The sequence below is a fragment of the Chelonia mydas genome, chromosome 12 (assembly GCF_015237465.2).
Source record: "Chelonia mydas isolate rCheMyd1 chromosome 12, rCheMyd1.pri.v2, whole genome shotgun sequence".
NCBI classification, from domain to species: domain Eukaryota; kingdom Metazoa; phylum Chordata; order Testudines; family Cheloniidae; genus Chelonia; species Chelonia mydas.
Window position 1 is genome coordinate 19,338,978 of NC_051252.2, and position 22,903 is coordinate 19,361,880.

At 40.6% G+C, this 22,903-nt stretch overlaps 1 long non-coding RNA gene across 2 annotated transcripts in view; it reads left to right on the forward strand.

Annotated features, from left to right (window-relative positions):
• Window positions 1–22,903, forward strand: part of LOC122462560 — a 110,626-nt gene that overhangs the window by 69,117 nt on the left and 18,606 nt on the right. For both annotated transcript variants that reach the window (XR_006285189.1, XR_006285188.1), the window contains exon 3: window positions 3,595–3,666. This is a non-coding gene — a long non-coding RNA (uncharacterized LOC122462560). The remainder of the gene's footprint in view (window positions 1–3,594; window positions 3,667–22,903) is intronic.

Consider the following 22,903-nt stretch of genomic DNA (forward strand, 5'->3'; position numbering starts at 1 on the left):
CCCCTTCAACTACATGCTACAAAATCTCCATGGCCCACCTACCTGTCCTGCCACAACTTGTTCTGCATATCCAGTAGATTAAAAGCCAGGGTCCGCATTCCACGCCACAGGGGGCCCTATGAAGCTAAATTGCTCAGGTTTTGGCTTCAGCCCAGGGCCCCAGTGAGTCTAATGCTGGCTCTGCTTTCTGGTTTATTTTGGCGGACCCCGTGAAACCACTTGTTTAGTACATTTAGTGGGATGTCTATGTGGAAGCCAAATCAGCTTTTAAAGCCAGGCTCTTTTCCAGGCTTTCAGACAGCAGACCTTGTTCTAGTACTTGTGGATCCAAAATGAAGAAGAGCCATTGCTTTCTTTAAAGATCCTGCACTTCTGCACTGCAGTTTCCCCCAACCCCTGGGAACACAAATATTCCTCAGTGAATTCTCAAACAAAAATGAAATGTCTGCGGATGTTGTTCTTCATATCCAAGTTTACGGGGCACCATGCTTGCCATAGTCAACGCTGCAGTATTTAAAAGGAGGCTCAAAATGCTGATAGGTTTTTATCTTAAATAGATTAAGAAAGCTGAGTGACCTCTCAAAGGCTAAGTCTTGCTTTCAGGATAAAAAAGACAACCTTCGGGGCTCTGTTTCTGAAGACTTAAAAGACTTCTCTGGATAAATAAGATAACTTTGTCCTAAATTGATTTGTCTACTAGGAAAATTGCAGGTCTCAAAAATTGATGAAGGCACCAGAAACAACTGCAAGTGACCTGTTAATCTTTTCATATTGTACAGTGATTGAAAGCATGTAACCATTCATACTCTAATTAAGAGAAGAACCAAAAGGCTCTCGAACTGAAGATAGACCTGATTTCCCTCTGCATATAGACATTTCTGACAAACCCATACTCTCTCTTGCAATAGTCATAAAAAAAAATCAATAACTTAATCAGATTTTCAGAAAAGCAGCACGTGCAAGGAAAACCATCATGGTGGTGGGTTTGTTTGGTTTTTTTCCCCCAGATCAAGGTAATTCATGCTCTGTTTTGCAAAAAGAAATCAACCTGTCCATTTGAGAGAGGATTTCTTTCTTTCCTTGAATCCTTGAAAGTCATGATCTCTGAAAGGAATTCTTAAAGTTCATGTGGGTGATGTGTATTAGAACTGAGTTTAAAAAAAAAAAGAATCCTAAACATTTTTCTAGGTAGCAGGGATTTTATTGCATTTTAGCTACTACGCTTTGTGTAAATCGATACAAGATTCAAAACAATACAGGAGTGAGACGAGTCAGGTCTTTTAAGTACTTCAGTATGCTCACTTCTGTCATTTTTTCCCTATAACACACCAGCTCTTTTTCCAGAATAACTTTCTCAGAGAACACTGACTTACACTGTTAATGTTGGCCTTCTAGTTAGGACTAGCATTTTCATAGGAACTGTTCTCCTTAGTAGCTTCAAACAGTGACTAAAGAGTGACTCCTCTCAGTGCACAGGCCAAAGACAAAGGGGAATTGTAGATAAGTACTATCCCCAAGCTAAGAGAGGAAGGGGAGCTCCCCTTCTGCTTTAAACAGAGGAGGGAGAGTTATGATACCTCCCAGGATCCACTTTATTTGAACCCGTGGATCCAAGAAGTGTCTTGAGAGGTGATGTATTCAAGTCTCTGCTCCACCATAGACTTGCTGTATGTCTTTTGCCAAGTCACTTAGTTTCTCTGTACAGATAGGGAACTGAGGCATCTCTCTACCGTGTAAGGGTGTTGAGGATAAATACATTAAAGATGGCACTCAGTAGTTGGGGGACCATATAAATACCTGAGAGAGAGCGTTTTGTCTTCTCCATCTTATCATTGTCATGGCTGTACCCTGTGTATGAAGGATGTCATATAAACTTACTTTGGCCCTCAAAGCTGTCCCTCATAGTTAGTGTATATAGCATAAGCTGATAGCATGGTAGATGATGGAACACATAAGAATGGCCATACTGGGTCAGACCAAAGGACCATCTAGCCCAGTATCCTGTCTTCTGACAGTGGCCAATGCCAGGTTCCCCAGAGGGAATTTACAAAACAGGTAATCAAGGGATCCATCCCCTGTCGCCCATTCACAGCTTCTAGCACACTGAGGCTAGAGACACCACCCCTGCCCATCCTGGCTAATAGCCATTGATGGACCTGTCCTTCATGAATTTATCTAGTGTTTTTTTGAATCCTGTTAGCCTTGGCCTTCACAACATCCTTTGGCAAAGAGTTCCACAAGTTGACTGTGCATTGTGTGAAGAAATACTTTTTTGTTTTGTTTTTAAACCTGCTGCCTAGCCATTTAATTTGGTGACCTCTAGTTCTTGTGTTTATGAGAAGGAGTAAATAACACTTCCTTATTTACTTCCTCCGCACCAGGCGTGATTTTATAGATCTTTCATATCTCCCCTTAGTCATCTCCTTTCCAACCTGAAAAGTCCCGGTCTTTTTAATCTCTCTTCGTATGGAAGGCGTTCCATACCCCTATATTTGTGTTGCCCTTTTCTGAACCTTTTCCAATGCCAATATATCTTTTTTGAGATGTGGTGACCACATCTGCATGCAGTATTCAAGATGTGGGCGTATCATGGATTTATATATAGGAAATATATATTCTGTCTTCTTATCTACCCCTTTCTTAATGAGTCTCAACATTCTGTTCCCTTTTTTTGACTGCGGCTGCACACCGAGTGGAAGTTTTCAGAGAACTAGCCACAATGAATCCAAGATCTCTCTCTTGAGTGGTAATAGCTAATTTAGACCCCATCATTTTATTTTTGACCTGTAAACAAGTAATTGATATTAAGTATAAATTGCTTTGGCTTGTTTACCCTTGCAGATTTCCTTCAGTAACTGAGGGCCCAGTTTTGCCTCACTCTTGTGTGAGGAGAATTACTTGCATGAGTAGTCCCACTGCAGTCAGACTATTCATGTACATACACACTATTTATGTGACTGAGGCTTCCAGGAGTGGTCTTTGGTGGCCAATGGCTGTGTTTGGAGATGTTCAGCTGGGATGGAAAAGTGAGTCTTACAGTAAGCTCTTCCAATGTCATGAGTGCCATTTTCTCAGTCTCAGAATTCTCTTCTTTGCTGTCACATGGAAACCTTCCTCACTTGAGGAAGACTTTAGTGCTGACACACTAGCAGAACTCCAGTACACTGCAAGACTGAAAAATCCTTTCTCACAGTTCACCATACTTGGTGAGGTGTTTCTTTTCAAAGCACCAGGGCCACACAAGAAGGAAGTGCTAATGACCTTTCTCCTGACCATTCTCCTGTACCTGAAATTAGGCTTCATTTTTCTTGATGTGAGGGAAAGTAACAATGTCCCTTCAGCTGTCAGCTTGCTCTCAGACACAAAGAAAGGAACAGGGAAAGACTAGGTATTAGTTATTGTTAGAGAGCATCAGAAAGAACAGTAAATAAACGCAGAGCTGAAGATTTCAGCAAGTTCTCTCTCAGCATCTCTTCCTAGGGGTCCATTTGAGTTTGATCAATAGGAGATTCCTCAGAAATAACAGCAATTGGTATGTTAATAAACGTGTTTTGTTATAAGAGTCTGTTCTCAGGAAACTGTTAATTTCTACAGGAGCTGAAGGCACCCAGGAAAACTTCTAGAATTATGGGAATCACAGGAGAGACTTTCCATGAAGGAATTCCGGTGAGTAAAGTAAAACGGGTGCTGAGCTACCTGAGGCCACAGGCTGGCAAGTATCCCCTATGTATTCATTGCTATGTAACTGAATGAGATTATTTGAATCCAGAACGTTTACTACCTATGTATAGGGCAAACAAAAACCTGTTGGGTAGTCTCCTTTTACATCCAAACACTAAACATGACCTGTGGGACATTTCTACCTTACTGGTATCCCTATGAATGGCCAATATGATTTCTAAGATCAGTGTCTGACTCCCAGTTGTGGTGACAAATTTCCCTTAAGAGTTCCCTTCCCCAGCCCATCATGGAGTCCTAGAAGATAACATGACATTCATTATCAACAATTCCATGATGGCAGGGGCATATGCAGATATGTGGTGAATGCAGTTCTAATTCTGCACTTACCGTGTACCTAGAGTGGAGAGAGACAATGAGGGAAGGAAACTGAGAGGATTTAACTCTATCTGGAATCTGGTGCAGACAGCAGTGTGCCACTTACTAGGTGTTTCTGAGAACTTGTCATACATGCCTAGGGCCTGCTGCTTTCTGGTTGAATTTAAAGTCTTGGTTGTGGTTTAAAGTCAAGGTCTTGGGCCCTATCTGAAAGACCACCTCCTCTCTCCCTGTTCCCTACTGCTGCAGCTGTGTTATGTAAAGGGGCTTGAATTGGAGCCTTCTCCTTAAGGAAGTGGCAGTTGCCATTGGAGTGTTCCTCCATGATAGACCTTTAGTCTGGAACTTGCTCCTGGATCTGTTGACATTTAGAGCTAGGCCTTGGGAGAGGGCTGAGGATATGGTATTGTGGGTGGGATGAGGGAGGTATTTTGCTGCATTACACTATCGGCTGGCTACATTAATTTGAAGGTCTGCATGCTATATGTGTTGATACTAATTTATAAGGGCATGCGGAGTAGAATGGGCTGGCATCTAAACAGACTATATAGTAAAATAATACACACACGGCGGTGATTAAAACACAACCACTCTCTTCTCTGTTGGGAGGTGGATGTGTACTGGCATAATTGGGAACAGAATGGCACCACCTGCTGTATATGTATTAGTTCTTGTTAGCATGAAACAGCTCTTGCATTCTTCTCTTATCCCTTTGGAAGAAATGGAGAAGTGCACAGATGAGCAAGTAGAGGATGGGGGAAAAAAAAAAGAGGTCTTTGATGCTCACTGCGACGGTTTCCCCTCAGAACACCAGTAAAATAAATTGAGTGGCTTGGCTTGTTGATGGCACTTGAGCAATAGGTGTAGCATCTGAAAACTGAACCAAATGTTCTCATTATAAGCCAATATACCTGAGCTGAAGTTGGAGTTCTCGCGCGCGCGCTCTCTCTTTCTCTCTCTTTCTCTCTCTTTCTCTCTCTTTCTCTCTCTTTCTCTCTCTTTCTCTCTCTTTCTCTCTCTTTCTCTCTCTTTCTCTCTCTTTCTCTCTCTTTCTGAATCTCCTTCCTTCCATTTGCTTGTATCCCAACTTCAGCTGTCTGAATGTAAACAGAAAAGGAGGACTTGTGGCACCTTGGAGACTAACCAATTTATTTGAGCATAAGCTTTCGTGAGCTGCAGCTCACTTCATCGGATCCAATGAAGTGAGCTGCAGCTCACGAAAGCTTATGCTCAAATAAATTGGTTAGTCTCCAAGGTGCCACAAGTCCTCCTTTTCTTTTTACATTCAGATAGTTGAAGTTGGGATACAAGCAAATGGAAGGAAGGAGATTCAGAGAGAGCAAGAGCGAGCGCTTGAGAACACCAAGGTGCCACAAGTACTCCTTTTCTGAGCTGCAGCTGACGAAAGCTTATGCTCAAATAAATTGGTTAGTCTCCAAGGTGCCACAAGTACTCCTTTTCTTTTTGCGAATACAGACTAACATGGCTGGTTTTGAATGTAGTTTGTGTTTAATACTGGGCAATGTTTGTAGCCTGACAAGTGCCTGAGTGTTGCATGTATTTATAGATAGTGAGCTGGGTCCCGTGGTGCAGTTGAACTCCACTCTGTACAGCATCAGAAGATGTTGTGCTCATTTGACTCGTTTCCACCAATGTAGCTCTTTGAATCTGAGGCTGAATGGAGGGCATTTGGGAGATTTGGGGCACTGGGACTTACATCCTCCTTCCCCAGCAGCAACCAATGTCTGCCCTGTGACACCCTGGGATATATAAAGTGTCAGCCCTAGGACACATAGGGCTATGTCTACATTGCACACTAAGCCCAGGCTCTGACTCAGGTTTGAGCCCAAGGCCCCTTTCCATCCACACATACATCAGCCTGACTTAGGTCAGCAAGCACACAGGACCTAGGACCCTGCTGGAGGAGTGCATCAGAATCCAAATCCTTCTGTGACTCAGGTCCAAGTCTTGTCATGTTGCAGTGTGGATGCAGGTCAAACAGCAGGCCTGAGTCAAAAGGTCTCTGTAGTGCAGTATGGACACTTTAGCATGGCTGTGAAACCAGGGTCTAGTAATTGTTATAATGCAGTGTGGATGCTCAAGCATGGACTTGGAAACTAAGCCCACAAGCATGGGACCCAGCTTTATAATGCAGTGTAGACATACCCCATGAGATTTCCTCTAAACTGACTAAATCCTCAGGAAGCTGGTTAAGTTACCCTTTGCTCTGGTATTCTGGCTCAAGTGGGCTATGTAAGAGTGAAGGATCTGGCCCAAAAAACTGTTTTATCTCTGTCTAGTCTATCTCCATTTAGTCTATTGCTATACATACTAATGCTGTATTGCTTGGTGCCTCGTGAAGAAGAGCTTTTGATGCTTATTATGCACACACATTTGAAATTGTGGAGGTAAATAATGTACAGCTTCCACATACAAAGTACAAAATGTTGGTTTGGATAAGCATCCAGAAGTTCAGAGGCATATTTGAATTTCTCTGATCATCTTTGGTCTGGAAGTTTAGCAAAACATTGTGTAAGAATAAACACTATATTGCGATTTCTGGTACTTCAGGGTTCTACCCAGTTGAGAACTTGCACAAGAACAGTTGAGTTCATGTTCTATCAGTACAGTTGTTCCACTTTCCAAAACCAGGAAATGTCTAGATACCTGAATATGGAAAATTAGCGAAGTGCACATTTTCCACCCTCACAAAAAGATTGATTTAGGAGCAGTCATATCTTTTTAGGGGGAGATTTTTTTAAATTCAAATTGATGGTTTGTTCTACTTTGTTCCCCCCCATACCCACTCCCAAAAATTGGATGGGAGTTGTGGGAAAGGAGGCCGGGGGGAGAGGGAAAATCACTTAAAGAATGTTACCTGTAGACCTACTATTTTCTCTTGTTCTCTTTGGGGTAAAAAAAAAATGCAATCCCCTTTTTAGAGTAATTTTGTATAATGCTGTTAAAGGCTTTTGTCCAGCAAAACTCTTACGCATGTGCATAACTTTAAGCTTCCAAGTAGTCCCATTGACTTCAATGTAACTGGTCACATAAAGTGACACATTCACTTAAGTGCTTTGCTGGTTTGGGGCCAAAGTGGGAAACTTTCTTTCCCTGACTTCACTAGCAGAAGTAGTGAACCCTGTGGAAAGATTTGAAACTCTCTTTGGAAATTATCACAAATCTACTTAAGTAAACCTCTTCATATCTCTGATATAAAGATCCCTTTTGTAGTTCAGGCGAATTGAGCAAACTTTGAATTCAGTTAATGGGAGTGCTTGTGGCCAGAGTTATAAACTGCCTCAGTAATCCAAAGTGAAGAGCCAGTAATATGGCATTAGACCAGTTACTCATGACTGCAAAATAAAACCGACATGAACCGCCTGATGTGAAAGATATGGAGGAAGAGGGGGAACTCTGCTTCCCAGGAGCAATAGCCAGGGGATAAACAGCCTCTTCTCCTACACTAAACTTCTGGTATTCCTTCCATGGTGCACGCGTGCGTGCTCTCTCTTCCCCCACTGCCCCCCACCCCATTCAGGTGTCAATCTTTTCTCAATCTCCAGTTAATAGGTGTCTGATAAATTTGAAGCCACTCCAGAAAATCCGCTTTGGCTGCTAGGATGGCTATGTATGTGTAGGGTCTCTGCTACTCTACCTTCTTGTCCCCTTTTAGGGGAAGGGGTGTCCTTCCCAGTAAATAGGTCCAGTCCTTTGCTTTGGTGTATTAAAGAACTTTCCCAAACAACAGTGGAGTAAAATTGACCCGCAAAAACTTGTCAGCTTCACAATTCCTTGTCTGGGTTCTCAACAGCAGCATTAAAACCATCAGGACTTGAAAGAGTTTTCAACTTGGCAAAACTATGAGCAGCAGCAGAGGCACTGGCTTTGTCTAGCAGACTTAGTAATTAAGCACAGTATTGATTTGGACTTGGTTCACACTTAGGCTGTCTTCATAACCAAAAGGGCTAGAAACCTGGTTAAATTTGAGATTCTGCAGAGATTGCCTCTCACTTGGGAAAGCTTCTAATTAGCCGTGGGAAAGTGGATTATCAAGCCTTCTTGTACAGTTTTAGCTGCCATAAAAAATTAAATGGAAGCAATTAAATTTTGTATTTTCCCCCACTGTTGTAATTTGCAGGTGATCCCTGCTGATTTCTCTCTATGTATTTGTATGGATGTGTTCTTACACACCCTGTAATGCTGGCAGGCTAGGTGCCAGTTCCTGCCAAGGTCCCTATGTGTTAACTGGACACTGACAGTTACATAGCTGGCATCTGTCTGGCTTACTTGTGGGTTAATATTGATGAAATAGGTATTAGAATTATAAGCAAGTGTTTAGACTCTATGGAATGCTTGACAGTTGCTACATGCATTAATCTTACTTGTAATCTCTATTTTCCATATTGTAACGTTATATTTGAAAGGTTGTGTTGTTAGCCTCTGTGACTATAGGAATCGCCATACAGTAGAGGGACATTAATTAGTGTGAAGAACTGCTTTTCCACAGAAATTGTTACACCCCCTCCCAAAAGAGGAGACCCATTTATACCTGGTGGATTATGGTTGGATTTTACAACTGGAAACTCCCTACATCTGGATTGAGAAGCCATCAATTGAAGGACTAAAGACTCATTATTAAGGCTGTGAATCATTCACGGAGGTCACGGCAGTCATGGCTTCCGTGACTTTCCGTGACCTCCGTGAATTGTGCAGCACTGGTGCAGCTGACCCCCGGACCACCCCAGCAGCTGGGGAAGCCCTGGGACGAGCTGCACTAGTCACTGCTCTGGCAGGCCCAGGCAGCTGATCCCCAGCACTGCCCTGGAGCAGCAGTCTGGAACCAGTGGCAGGATGGTCCCAGGCTGCCTCTTCCCCCGCAGCAGTCTTCATGAGCACCCCCTCTCCCAGCAGGTGAGCTTTAGTCACTGGTATTTTTAGTAAAAGTCATGGGGAGGTCACAGGGCCATGACTTTTTGTTTATTGCCCATGACCTGTCCATGACTTTTACTAAAAATACCAGTGATTAAAATTGTCACTCATTTATTGTTTCACTTTCCTCCCTGTGAAGATGGGAGGAGTCCACTTGCATGACTATCAGCTGAGTTTGCAGCTCAGAGCATATGGTAAGACTGAAGAGGGAGTGGGGGAACCAAAAGAACTGAGGATCTCTATGCTGCTTGGACTCTGGGTGGGTCAAGGTGTTTCTAAGCCTAAGCCACACATCTCCAGGTGCTTGCTCAGCCTAGGTTAGGCCTAAAGGACAAAGAGAGTTTGCAGATTATAGTTTGAAACTGAAGACTTGAACTCATTTGTGTCTCTACTTGGTTTAACTTTGTAAATTATCTCTAATTTCCTTTTCCTATGTATTAAATCTTCATATCATTTATTATAGAATTGGCTACAAGCATTGTCTTTGGTGTGAGACCTAAAGCACAATTGACTTGGAGTGTAAGTGATTTGTCCTTTGGGATCAGGAGTAATTTGACTATTGCTGTGATCCGTGATCTAAGGGGCCATCTATCACAGAAATATGCTCATCTGTGTGGCAAGAACTCACAACCCATGTCAGGTTTGTGCCCTGGTTTTTAACCATCTGTCCTGAGGTTGATATTCATGCTATTGCATCACTGTTGGGAACTTCACAACCCCATCCTAGAAATCTCTGCATTTCTAACAGAAACAGAATATCAATGCAGCATAAATTATAGCAAATAGACAGTTTTAACAACATAATTGCTGATTTATCTATTTTCAGACATTTCTGGCTTAGTACTTTATGAACACAAAGTGGCTTTTGTGTTCAAATATTATTTTTCTCTTTCTGAAAACCGGTTCTTAATTCCATCAACAGAATTCTTTTGTTGTAGCCCTTTTTATTAGGGTGCATTATGTGGAGGAGAGTCAAAATACATGCCTTTGATTTTTGTGGTAATGTTAGAAGCAGCTACAAATGCCGTGAGGCAGACAGTTTTGAGTCTGTCCAATTGTTAAGTGTTTCTCTCTGAAAAATTACTACTTGTTCTTTGGATCACAGAGATTGTATAATTACAATTTTAATCAATCCAACACAAAATTCATTGGGTCTTGCTGAGCAGAGCACATAGTCACAGTCCAATAATTCTGTTTCTCATGTGCAGATCAAGACTATGGGAGCCTCTACAGTCTAGAGATTATAGACAAATGATAGCCATATCTGCATTGTCTGTATATTTGCATGGAATCAGACATACAGTAGAGGGTGTTGATATTGTTCAGACTTCTAATGCAGCATTTTATAGCTTGCGCTTGAACTAAAAGGAATAATGTACAGCTTAATATGATAGATGATTCCTAATCTTTTTTTCCCCTCAAACTAAACAAAGAAAAACTAAGCCTTATTTCTTTTATTGAAAAGTGTTAACAAGTCACTTGATAACATGTGCCCTAATCATTGATGGTAGAGAGAGCTCAGTATAAGCTTGAAAGCTTCTCTCACCAATATAAGTTGGCCCAATGCAAGGTGGGTGAGGCCATATCTTTTATCTCTAATATCCTGGGACCGACATGCCTACATCACTGCATTCAGCAATGGAAGATATTGAATTTCATAGATAACTTGACAGTTGGGGCTGGCTGTAAACCAACAATTCCAGTTATGCATAACACTGAGGTTTCAGTTTGTTTTCATTCCAATACGGGAAGAAAACAAGACTATACAGAAGTTTGTGTGAAATGGGGGGAGAAGGAAGGGGGAATCAGGGAAGGGCGGGGCAGAGAGAGAGACTGGGACTATATAGTCTAACAGTTAAGGCACTGCTCTGACCTAGGTCCAAGTCCCTGTTCTAAATCCCCATGTCTTTCATTACAATACACTATGTAGCTGCTATGATTTTCATTTTATTTTTTCCCATTAGCACTTCACAACTGATTAAATGTAGCTTCTAATCTTTTTTTAAACAAAACCTCACCCCTGTCTGGCTATTAGTGCTCCATGGACTTGGCCTGTTTAAATTAAACAACCGTTACAGGAGAGAGAAGGGGATGAAAGTTTCTTCTATCAGTGTTTTTAATAGAGTGCCCATCACCATGGTATCCAGACTTCTAAAAGGAAGGGAAGCTCTGCAGGATACAGCACCTAGCAGAGGATAACTTTTGAGCAACTGACCCCTGTTTAGAGGCCTGACATGCTTTCACTCTGCAACTTCCCTGCCAGCAGCCCCTTGAGTGATGGTGTCCCTTTTCCTTCTGTTCAGTTACCCTGATGATCACTGCTGTGCTGGTGGTTTTCACAATGAAGTCCAAGACTAGAATCTCCCAGTTTTTCTGGGTGTGTGTACATCAATTTAAGCTTTTTTTTATATGTTTAGCTTGTTATGATATTAAAATTTTCTTAATTTTGGACTGTTTTATTGATGTCTGTCCTGATTTCAATGGGTTTATTAATGTTTTTGCAAAGCCTTGTATGCCCATGGCATTCACAATATAAATAGATTTCCCTGCTTTCAAGAGTTTAGTTTAAGGACTGATGATGCAATTGAATCCAGGTGGGTTAGATCCCTATGGCCGTATGGAGTCCCAAGTCAATAGGACACTATCTAGGTTTAAGATTGTCTGATCAGATCCTATTGCAGGATCAGAGAATTAAGACAACAAGAAAACAAGTCCAGCTTCCTCTACTAAGGCAGGATCAAGTAAACCTAGACTATCCCTGACAGGTGTTTGTCCAACCTGTTCTTAAACTTCCAATAATGGGAATCCCACAACCTCTCTTGGAAGCCTATTCCAGAGCTTAACTTCCCTTACAGTTAGAAGGTCTTTCCTAATAGCTAACCTAAATCTCCCTGGCTGCAGATTAAGCCCATTGCTACTTGTGCTACTTTCAGTGGATCTGGAGAACAATAGATCAAAGTCCTCAATATAACAGCCTTGCCATATTTAAAGGCTGTTATCGGCCCTCTCCCCCCCCCCCCCCCCGGTCGTCTTTTTTCAACACTAACCAATGACCAATTTTTTAACCTTTCCTCAGGCAGATTTTCCAAACTTTTTATCGTTTTTGTTCTTCTGTGAATGCTTTTCAGTTTGTTCACATCTTTCTTAAAGCGTGGTGCCCAACATTGGACACAATACTCCAGCTTCAACTGAGGCCTCACCAGTGTCAAGGAGAGTGGGACAACTACCTTTCATGTCTTAATACAATACTCCTGTTAATGTACCTAGGAATGTTAGTCTTTTTTTTTTTTTTTTTTGCAATTGCATCACATTTTTGACACACATTCCGTTTGTGACCCACATCCAGTTATTACCCATATTGTAGTTGTTTGATTTTTCCTTCCTAACTGAAGTACTTTGCACTTGTCTTCATGAATTTCATCTTGTTGATTTCAGACCAATTCATCAAGGTTGTTTTGACTTCCAATCCTGTCCTCCAAAGTGCTGGCAACTCCTCCCAGCTTGGTGTCATCTGCACATTTTATAAGCATACGCTCTACTCTATTATCCAAGTCATTAATGAAAATATTAACTAATATTGAACCCAGGACGGATCCTTCCTGGACCCCATTAGATACGCCCTCCCAGTTTGACAGAGAACCATTGTTAACTACTGTTTGCGTATGAGCTTTCAGCCAGTTTTGAAGCCACCTTATAGTAATTACATTTAGGTCACAATTCCCTAGTTTTCTTATGAGAATGTAATGTGGGACTGTGTCAAAAGGTTAACAAAATCAAGATATATCACATCTGCTGCTTACCCCTCCCTGCTAGGCCAGTAGCCCCGTCAAAGAAGGAAATTAGGTTGGTTTGGCATGATATTTTTGTTGACAAATCCATGCTGGCTATTTCTTATTACCCTATAATCCTGTAGGTGCTTATAATTCCCCACTTTTTCACACCACTAACCTGTGGAACTCATTGCCATGGGATGTTGTGATGATCAAAAGTCTAAGTGGGTTTACAATAAACTAGATAAGTTCATGGAGGATAGGTCCATCAATGGCTATTAGCCCATGTAGTCCAGGATGTAATCCCATGCTCAGAATGACCCTGTATCTCTGACTGCCAGGAACTGGAAGGGGAAGATGGAGAGCCACCCCAAATTGCCCTGTTTTTGTTCAGTTGCTCTAAATCTCTGGTAATGACCACTATTGGAAGCAGGATACTAAGTAGATGAACCATTGGTCTGCCCCGGTATGGCAGTTTGTGTTCTTATAAGATGTGAAATTTTCTTTAGGTGGACATGTTGGCCCCTTCTGACTTAAATAAGTTGAGTTCCATGACAGACTCTGGCTGTGGTGTTTCAAAGGAGGTCTCAAAACCAGAGACATTTTAAAGATCATACAGATATTTCTGTAAGAAAGGGGTGCTATTCTGATGTCTTGTCTTCAGCTCCTACCACTGTTTGTTTTTGTACACAAACAGGCTGCTGTCCTCCATTTTAGGAGTGACTGCATTTTGCTGGTGCTGCACTGTAAGTATAGAGTTTATGGAAGCATTTGGATCCTTCAGGATCTTAGGTGCTACGAATGTAACATTATTTTTACAACCCTGCAATGTCTTATTAGCAATGTCATGCTCAAAATGCAGCGATGCTACTGTGAATGCGTTTTCTTGGCACATGGAGGTAACGATAGATAATGCGTGCTTAAAACAATTATGTTGGCATTACCATTAGACTGTAAAGGAATAGACCAGTGTTCATATCCAATAACATTCCTCATTGCAATTTGCAATTCCCTGTTCACTAATATTGCTATACTCTACTCATATTCAACCTGCTGACTCATCTCTCTAGAAATGGCCTAAGGAAACAAGGCTTTCAATGGAGAAAGCAAAATCAAAACATGAATGGTGTTATTTGGGGGGGAATTTCAGCCACTCAAAAGGATTTTTTAAGGTATTTTTAGACACTTGGATTAGATGTTAAAGATCTGCAGACATAACTAATATTCTGCTCCATACACAATTCTGTCTCCCTTTTTTCTAATTTATTTTTTCCCCCTTAAAGATAGGATAACTCATCTATTCACAGTGGCACAGGGTAAAATATTCAGAAATGTTTAAGTCCCCTAAAACAGTCGAAAACAGACATGAGAGAATCATGGTCTAGAAGTGTGAACAAAGTACTGATAACCAGTGATTTCACAGTTCTAATTGACTGACACCGACCTCCGTTGTGGCTAGGCAAGTCACTTAACTTCTGATTCTTTGAAAAATGGAAATACCATGTACTTTCCTCACTGCGCTGCTGTGAGGATTAGTTACTGTTCATAAACTGTATTGAAGACTAAAAGTACGGTAGAAGTATTAGTGTCTGAAGTCAAACTGTAGGTTTGACAATAAGTACAGAGGCCCCAGTTCAGGCAAGCACAGGCTAAGTCCATCCCTGTTCAGGAGGGTCTCCAATGAGACTTAAATATACACTTGAGTGCTATCCAAATTGTAGCCCAATAAATATTGATTTGCTTCTTCCCAGGCAAATGTTGTAATTAATGGACTCTGTTTTCCTCTTAGACTCTTTTAAGCATGAATAGCTTTTCCAAGCCTGTCACATAATTTATTTTATATAAGAATGCAAAATGGTATGGGAGACTTCCATTGTTTAACAAATTATTAAACCTGGGGTTAATATATATGCCTGGGCTCACCGAATTCAAGGTTTGGTGAATTTTAGTGGAAGGGATGGCTAACTGAACACCTATTAAGGTGGTGTCTTTTTGGTATTTTCCTGTTTTCACATGTTGTATCATAGAATCATCAAATCATAGAATATCAGGGTTGGAAAAGACCTCAGGGGGTCATCTAGTCGAACACCCTGCTCAAAGCAGGACCAATCCCCAACTAAATCATCCCAGCCATGGCTTTGTCAAGCCTGACCTTAAAAACTTCAAAGGAAGGAGATTCCACCACCTCCCTAAGTAATGCATTCTAGTGCTTCACTACCCTCCTAGTGAAAAAGTTTTTCCTAATATCCAACCTAAACCGACCTCACTGCACCTTGAGACCATTACTCCTCGTTCTGTCATCTGCTACCACTGAGAACAGACTAGATCCATCCTCTTTGGAACCCCCTTTCAGGTAGTTGAAAGCTGCTATTAAATCCCCCCTCATTCTTCTCTTCCGCAGACTAAACAATCCCAGTTCCCTCAGCCTCTCCTCATAAGTCATGTGTTCTAGTCCCCTAATCATTTTTGTTGCCCTCTGCTGTATGTTTTCCAATTTTTTTTCACATCCTTCTTGTAGTGTGGGGCCCAAAACTGGACACAGTACTCCAAATGAGGCCTCACCAATGTTGAACAGAGGGGAACGATCACGTCCCTCGATCTGCTGGCAATGCCCCTACTTATACATCCCAAAATGCCATTGTCCTTCTTGGCAACATGCTGACTGTTTCTGATCACTTTCCTCTTTTCTAAGTGCTTCAGAATTGATTCCTTGAGGACCTGCTCCATGATTTTTCCAGGGACTGAGGTGAGGCTGACTGGCCTGTAGTTCCCCGGATCCTCCTCCTTCCCTTTTTTAAAGATGGGCGCTACATTAGCCTTTTTCCAGTCATCTGGGACCTCCCCCGATCGCCATGAATTTTCAAAGATAATGGCCAATGGCTCTGCAACCACATCCGCCAACTCCTTTAGCACCCTCGGATGCAGTGCAGCCGGTCTAATGGACTTGTGCTCGTCCAGCTTTTCTGAATAGTCCCGAACCACTTCTTTCTCCACAGAGGGCTGGTCACCTCATCCCCATGCTGTGCTGCTCAGTGCAGTACTCTGGGAGCTGACCTTGTTCGTGAAGACAGAGGCAAAAAAAGCATTGAGTACATTAGCTTTTTCCACATCCTCTGTCACTAGGTTGCCTCCCTCATTCAGTAAAGGGCCCACGCTTTACTTGACTTTCATTGTGATTCAGTCCGTGTTTTGCTTCATAACAGACAGTTGCAATTCCTTGGGGGTATGTTAGTTTAGAATTTCAGGACATTCATGTAGGTTATGAAGCCACATGTAAATATGTTCAAGTATATTTAGCCTTATTCTACTGTTCATGGTATCGCAAGTATAGCCCCTCAAATTCAGGATACCAATTTCCCTTTGTAAACCTCTCAGCATTACAAAGTAAGGTAGGCTAACCTGCTCTGATAGAGTTGAATGCACAGTCTTCATTCAAGGGAATTCTTGGGAAGGGAGATTATTTTTTGCACTCTTTTGGGAATACCTGTCCCAAGGGCAGAAAGACCCTTGTGAATGTGGGATGGAAAAGGGGTCTGCCTTGTTCCAGCTGTGTCTTAGCTAGCATTAAAAAGCCACACTTTGTCAGTTGACACTCCTTTAATTTGATTGCTTATTAGTGCTGTCAGCAGCTCTTGCTACTTCTTTGTCTCCTCACTCTAAGATGCCACTAATCTCCTGAATAAGGGGAAATCCTAGAGGGAGAGCATGAGTGCTATGATCCAGACATCAGAATGAGACCAAGGCCCTGGGGCTTCTTGCTTCCTTGTAAGAATGCAAGAGCATAACTTTAGCAGATGTTCTATGTTGGAGCATAATGAATAAAATACTACCTCATTACTTAGTTGAAATTCAATGTTAACAGCAAAGTGATTCTTCAATATCTTGATGACCGCTTTACAGTTGGAGGAGAGGAAATTACCTAAGACCCTCAAATGTTACTCTTCCTCTTGTATCACATAAAATATACAGTTAGTGGTGTTTTAGTTTGTGAATTATATTTAATGAAGAAAAGGTATGGAAAGTGTGGCTACGTCAGCTCCTGTATTCTTTGTGTTTTTCATTTTGTGGGCTTCCTTACTAACTCACCAGTTTTTCCTCTCTGCTTAGCTTGCCAAGGCCCTGATTCAAAACCCATTGAAATCAACATGAGAATGGCCATATTGGGTCAGACCAAGTATCCTGTCTTCTGACAGTGGCCATGTCTAGTGCCCAGAGGGAATGAACAGAACAGGTAGTCATCAAGTGATCCATTCCCTGTTGCCCATTCATCGCTTCTGGCAAACGGAAGCTAGAAACACCGTCCCTGCCCATGGTGGCTAATAGTCATTGATGGACCTGTCCTCCATGAATTTATCTAGTTCTTTTTTGAACCCTGTTATAGTCTTAGCCTTCATGACATCCTCTGGCAAAGAGTTCCACAGGTTGACTGTGCATTGTGTGACAAAATACTTCCTTTTGTTTGTTTTTAAACCTGCTGCCTATTAATTTCATTTGGTGACCCCTAGTTCTTGTGTTTATGAGAAGGAGTAAATAACACTTCCTTATTTATTTTCTCCACATCCATCATGATTTTATAGATCGCTTTCATATACCCTATTGGTTGTCTCTTTTCCAAGCTGAAAAGTCCCAGTCTTTTTAATCGCTCCTCATACGGAAGCTGTTCCATATCCCTAATCATTTTTGTTGCCCCTTTCTGAACCTTTTCCAATTCCAGTACATCTTTTTTTGAGGGGTGGTGACCACATGTGCACACAATATTCAAGATGTGGGTGTACCGTGGATTTATATAGAGGCAATATGATATTTTCAGTCTTAGTGTCTATCCCTTTCTTAATAATTCCCAACATTGTTTGCTTTTTTGACTGCTGCTGCACATTGAGTGGATGTTCTCAGAGAACTGTCCACAAAGACTCCAAGATCTTTTTCGTGAGTGGTAACAGCTAATTTAGACCCCATCATTGTATGTGTCTAGTTGGGATTATGTTTTTCCAATGTGCATTACTTTGCATTTATCAACATAAACAGAAGTCTTTGGCAGGTTTTTACTACTGTGTATATTATGGCCGCAACATAATATACACAGTAGTAAATACCTGCCAAAGACTTCTGTTTATATTGAAGTAGTGGCAGATTTCTGTCAAAAAGAATATAGCAAAGATATTTTGAAAGTAGAATATATATTTTGAGATGGTCACATGATATGGTGGTCTGTCCTCTTTATTAAACCTTTGTAATTCTTAGGCCTTCTGGAAACTGTCATGGAACTTCTGTGGCAAAGAACAGTCCATTTTCCCTATTCCTTTCTTGCTATGTTTTAGAGAGAGCTTCAAGAAGGGATCTACATTCTTTCTCTGACCAGATCCCTGACCCCCAAAACCCTGCACTGAAGTTTCCATTTAGTTGTATAATCTCTGCCCTGAATGTGTGATGTGAACGGAATGACTGTTACATAACTACTTATTTCATTTCTCCCCCTCTTTTCTTCTAAATTTTGGTAGGTCTGTTTTTCTAGCTCTTTCCTGGAGCAGTGAGGATACCATGCTTTCTTTTCTGCCCTTATTTTTGTAGTTCAAACACTTGGTAATAATCTGAATGGTGCTGTGCGCCTAGGTGAAGGGAGCCTAGAAACTCGTAGTGAAAGGAAACCGCCTTCATTTAAATTGGTTTTCACACTATTTTCAGCTAGATGCTACCTGAGAAAATAAGGGGCTCCCTCTTCCAACCTTCATCCTACAACAATCAGCCATTCCTCAGTAACTGGTCCATTGGTCACCAGCTAATCCAGCAGTCTCTGGTTTACAGATGTACAATCCAGTAGAGTGTGCAGCTGAAACTGAAGCAGTGTGGGTGAGTCTACTATATGAAACACCTAAAGCAGTCGCCTGATATTGGTTCAGCTATCTACAAGACCTCTAGAAAGGCAGGCTAGGTTGAAACATCGTTTTTGGGGCTGGAGTCATCGGTTTTCTGGTCATGCCAATATTTTTGGGCAAGATGTAGTCATGTTCATTTTTATTTTCAATTACTTAAAGCTTGCTTTTTTTTTAATTTACCTACCCATCAGCTTGTTCTGAGCCATCTCTTAAGTGTTCCCCAGCTGTTCAGCTGGTGAATGCTACCTTATTTGCTTCTATTTATTGAATTTGAAAATACTGCATATGAAACATGACAGTACATGTTTTTGACCTTGCAATGCTGACTTTATAACTAATATATTTCATAATATCTTCTGCTGAAGAAGATAAGGTTGACTGAACTAGATCTGTTTCGAGCCATTGGGCATTCATCCACAATGCTAAAACCAATTTCAATGAGGTCACTTTTCACACAGTGAATCTATAATAGCTTTTGTCTCCTGCTGTCTGATTTATAATGCTGGCTTCCCTGAAACTGAAAAGAGAATTTTTTTTTTTACAGGAAATGGTTATTTTTTACTTTTAAGAACATAATATTTTATAACTAGCACTACCATGCAATAATCATATTATTTAGCAATTTTCTTTTAATCTTCCGATTATTGTAGTCTACTGCATTTATGTTGTGAACCGCAATTGTTACTACACATAGTAGGCAAAATATTTAAATGCTTCCCTGTTTTATGGAGATAATTATAAGCTCTATTTCCTGAACAATGAAGGCAAGACCAGTGCTCAAATCGTCAGATATCACTCATCTAATGAAGCAGATGTAAAATGAGGTCCAAGGGATTAAACACCTTGAATGCACTTTGGATTGTCTCATTAAATATGTCCCTGAGAGTACTGTAATTACCCCATCTTTTTGGTAGTTCCTCATTAATTACAGTGCTACTAATGCTGAGCATTTTTTCATTTTTCCTTAGTGCTTTAAACAAACTAGAAAGTGGAGAATATATGTCCTAGTGAGATCAATATGGATGCGTAGTGAATATAACCGATCCAGTCCTTGGGCCTGAATGGGCTGAACTGCAGACTATGCCAGTGGCATTACTGGATTCCATTCCAGTTCTGCATAGAATAGCTGGGGTGAGTGTGGGGAAGGGATGGACTGGAGAAGGATCAGAAGTGATCAGTGGATTTGCAATTTAGTCAGTTTTTGGGTGTGTAGAGGCTCTGGTTTGTGTGGATGCTATTTTGTTCCCACATTTTGCAGTTCTAGTAATTGTGTGCACCCTGATTGAGATTTAGACAGCTACACAATAAATTATGGTAACTAATGGCACAAATGCAGATGCATGTGTAAGCAGTTATGCACCCATTTTTTGCTTGTAGACAAGGGTTTCTACCTACTGAAAATCTGACCCTTAAAAGGAGTATTCTTGTTTTTGTGAGCTCCTGGTCAGAAATAATTAAGTTTGCTAACACCATTTCTTCATCAAACCATGTTAAAACTCACTCACTCTGCTGAGTTATTAGCATCTACTTTACAGAAGTCTAAAATGTTAAAATATACAACAAAAAAATTAGTAAAATACATGAGGTTAAACAATCCTATTTGCAGATCTGGATCTATCTTAGGTTTACAATCTAAAACAAAACTGAAGTTTCAGAAAAGGAAGATTAAGGAAGTCTTGCCAAATCAGAGATCAGTTAGCTCATTTATTCTGACATCTTTTTTTGATGCTGATCACTTGTTAGTCCAGTGAACTTAACCTTTTCTGCAGTCAGACTCCTGACTTTCTGAATGCAGCATAGAGATGGTTATGTATAGTAGTTGATCAAACCTTTTTTTCACTGAAACAGCACACTTCTCCAGTTTCCTTTTCCAGTAAGAAAATAGACCTTGTATTTTTGGTTGTTGCCAGTAATGTTCCTTTGGAGAAATTAGTAATACAAATTCAAGAGTGGTTCTAAACTATTTATTAATTTAATGGAACAACTTTTGGGGTTGACAAATCCTTAAATGGAATACCATATAAGTTAGTGAATTGTTTGATGATAGCACTGGGTCTTGAAAAACACTATTTGTACAATTGATACATATGTTAGGGTGATATTAGTAGATCTGGATATATTTAAAGAGGTGAGCCTGTAGGGTACCCTGAAAACGCCAGTAGGAACAAAAACAAAAAAAGGAGTGAGAATAGTGTCAGGGTAAGCAATTTGAACTGTACTCCTCCACACGAGATAAAGCTGTGAGAACTGTAAACACCTATAAATGGATGGAGACAGTTTTTAAAATCTCTTCCGTTCAGATCTCCATGTAAAGGAACTACTCGATTATTCTAAACAGTAGTTCTGGGATTCTTACGTTTGGGAATTAGCTGGAGCAAGCCAATAGCGATACATATATGGAGGCCTCCAAGTAATATCCAGGTCCAGCTAGAGTTTGCCAGCCTGACTCATTTTTGATCATATGCTTATTCTTGCCATGCAATTTGTACTGAAGAATCTGAGAATAATTATCTCTTCAGGGCTATGTTGAATAATCAGCATATACATGAGATTTTCATAAATTTCATCCCTGAGATATTTTATATCCCACATGCAACATGGATTCACTTTATTTTATATTTTGACTCTGTCTACTCCAAAACACCTATTGTAATCTCTTGAATTCTGTAAAACCAGTGATGGTAGATAAAGGAAAGCAGCACGATGTGATGAAGTAAAATGAAGTTCTAGCTCAGTCAAACCTTCCGGCAGATAGTATCTCAATTTTGGAAAGGAATGATGCCATTAATTCTGATATAAGGTAGCTTCCTCTGCTGATTTACAGTGTAAATCATCATGACCTGACAGTTTATCGCTGCTGGATGCCGGCTTCCTACTTCTCATAGACTAGCTTCAAATGTAAGGAGTAGGAGGCTAGCTTTTCGTACTCTCCCTCAATATGAATACTTAAAGTTGCTCCAAATAAGCAATGGCACGTTTTATTAAACTGCCTTAGTCATCATGGCAGAATAAAGTGTTACCTGTGGTGAGCTGAAAATGCTTCTGTTTAGGCAGAGAGTGAAACGGTCGTCTTAGCGTTAATATTGATAGTTATAATGGTTATGGCTAAATTACACAGATCTGGATTCACTTTAATAGCTTTAGATACAAGGTTTTTCCAAGGGAGGAAATCCCAATAATCAAAATATTGTATTTTTGCTGTCAAAACCAGATTTCTACCATTACAATGTTAATATATGGTGCCATAATAGACTCTGCCATTAGGATGTAAAGGTAGAATAATAGTGCCACAGGTCTATGGTAGAAATTTTCTTGTGCTACAAAAGTGAATTTCAGCCTTTCACCACTGTGTTGTAATGCTAGAAACACTACCCTAGAGAAAGTTACCAGTTTAGACTATAGTTCTTTCTTAAAAAATGAGAATCCCCCTCCAGAGGTATATCTTACCAAGAACAATGCTATGCCTCTAGGGGGAGAATTCCTACATTTAAATCATAAATTACTCCCCCACCCCCCCAAAATACAATCTACTTTCTGGACCAATATGTCTGACAGCACACTTTTTTTATAGCAAAGCTTCCCCCAAAAAATCCTCAGCACTATCTTTAGAGGCATAACTATATCAAAACACCTGCACAGCCATAATGACCAGCAGTATACAACCAATGTGTATAAATATAATTATCTGTCTGTTTCCCCCTCTCAGTTTCTCCCTCTTCTCCTTCCTTCATGGAAGGCACATTGCTATATATCCTAATTTCTTTAATTACTTTGACACACGTGGTGTTTCCTTGCTCGAAAAGAGTGCAGATAAATAGGCAGAAGGTCAATATATTAAATAAACCAAACAAATAGCAAACATCTGTGCAGTCACAGCTGGTAGACTTATTTAATGCTTGGGGCTCTCACTTCCTGTCCATTTTTTTCATGTAGTGCTGGTATTTCAGTACTTTGATAGGCCTGAATTATGTGACGATGAGGCAGGATTCATGAAAGAGATACGAAGTTACAGTACATCCTTACAATGATGAAAACACATTGATACCTGTAATGCATGAAATTCTGCCTTGGATCGTGACCTGTCTCATTATGATTCTAGGAACGCTTACCCTAAAGGCAGATGCTAGTATGGGACAAGCACTAATGTTTAATGGTGGAAATCTGGCCTTGGCAGTGAGGGCAAATTGGATTTCTTGTTTTGTTTATTGGATTTGGGATTTTTATTGTAATGAACAAATATAATTTCTGTTCAATATGAATCTACTTCTGAAT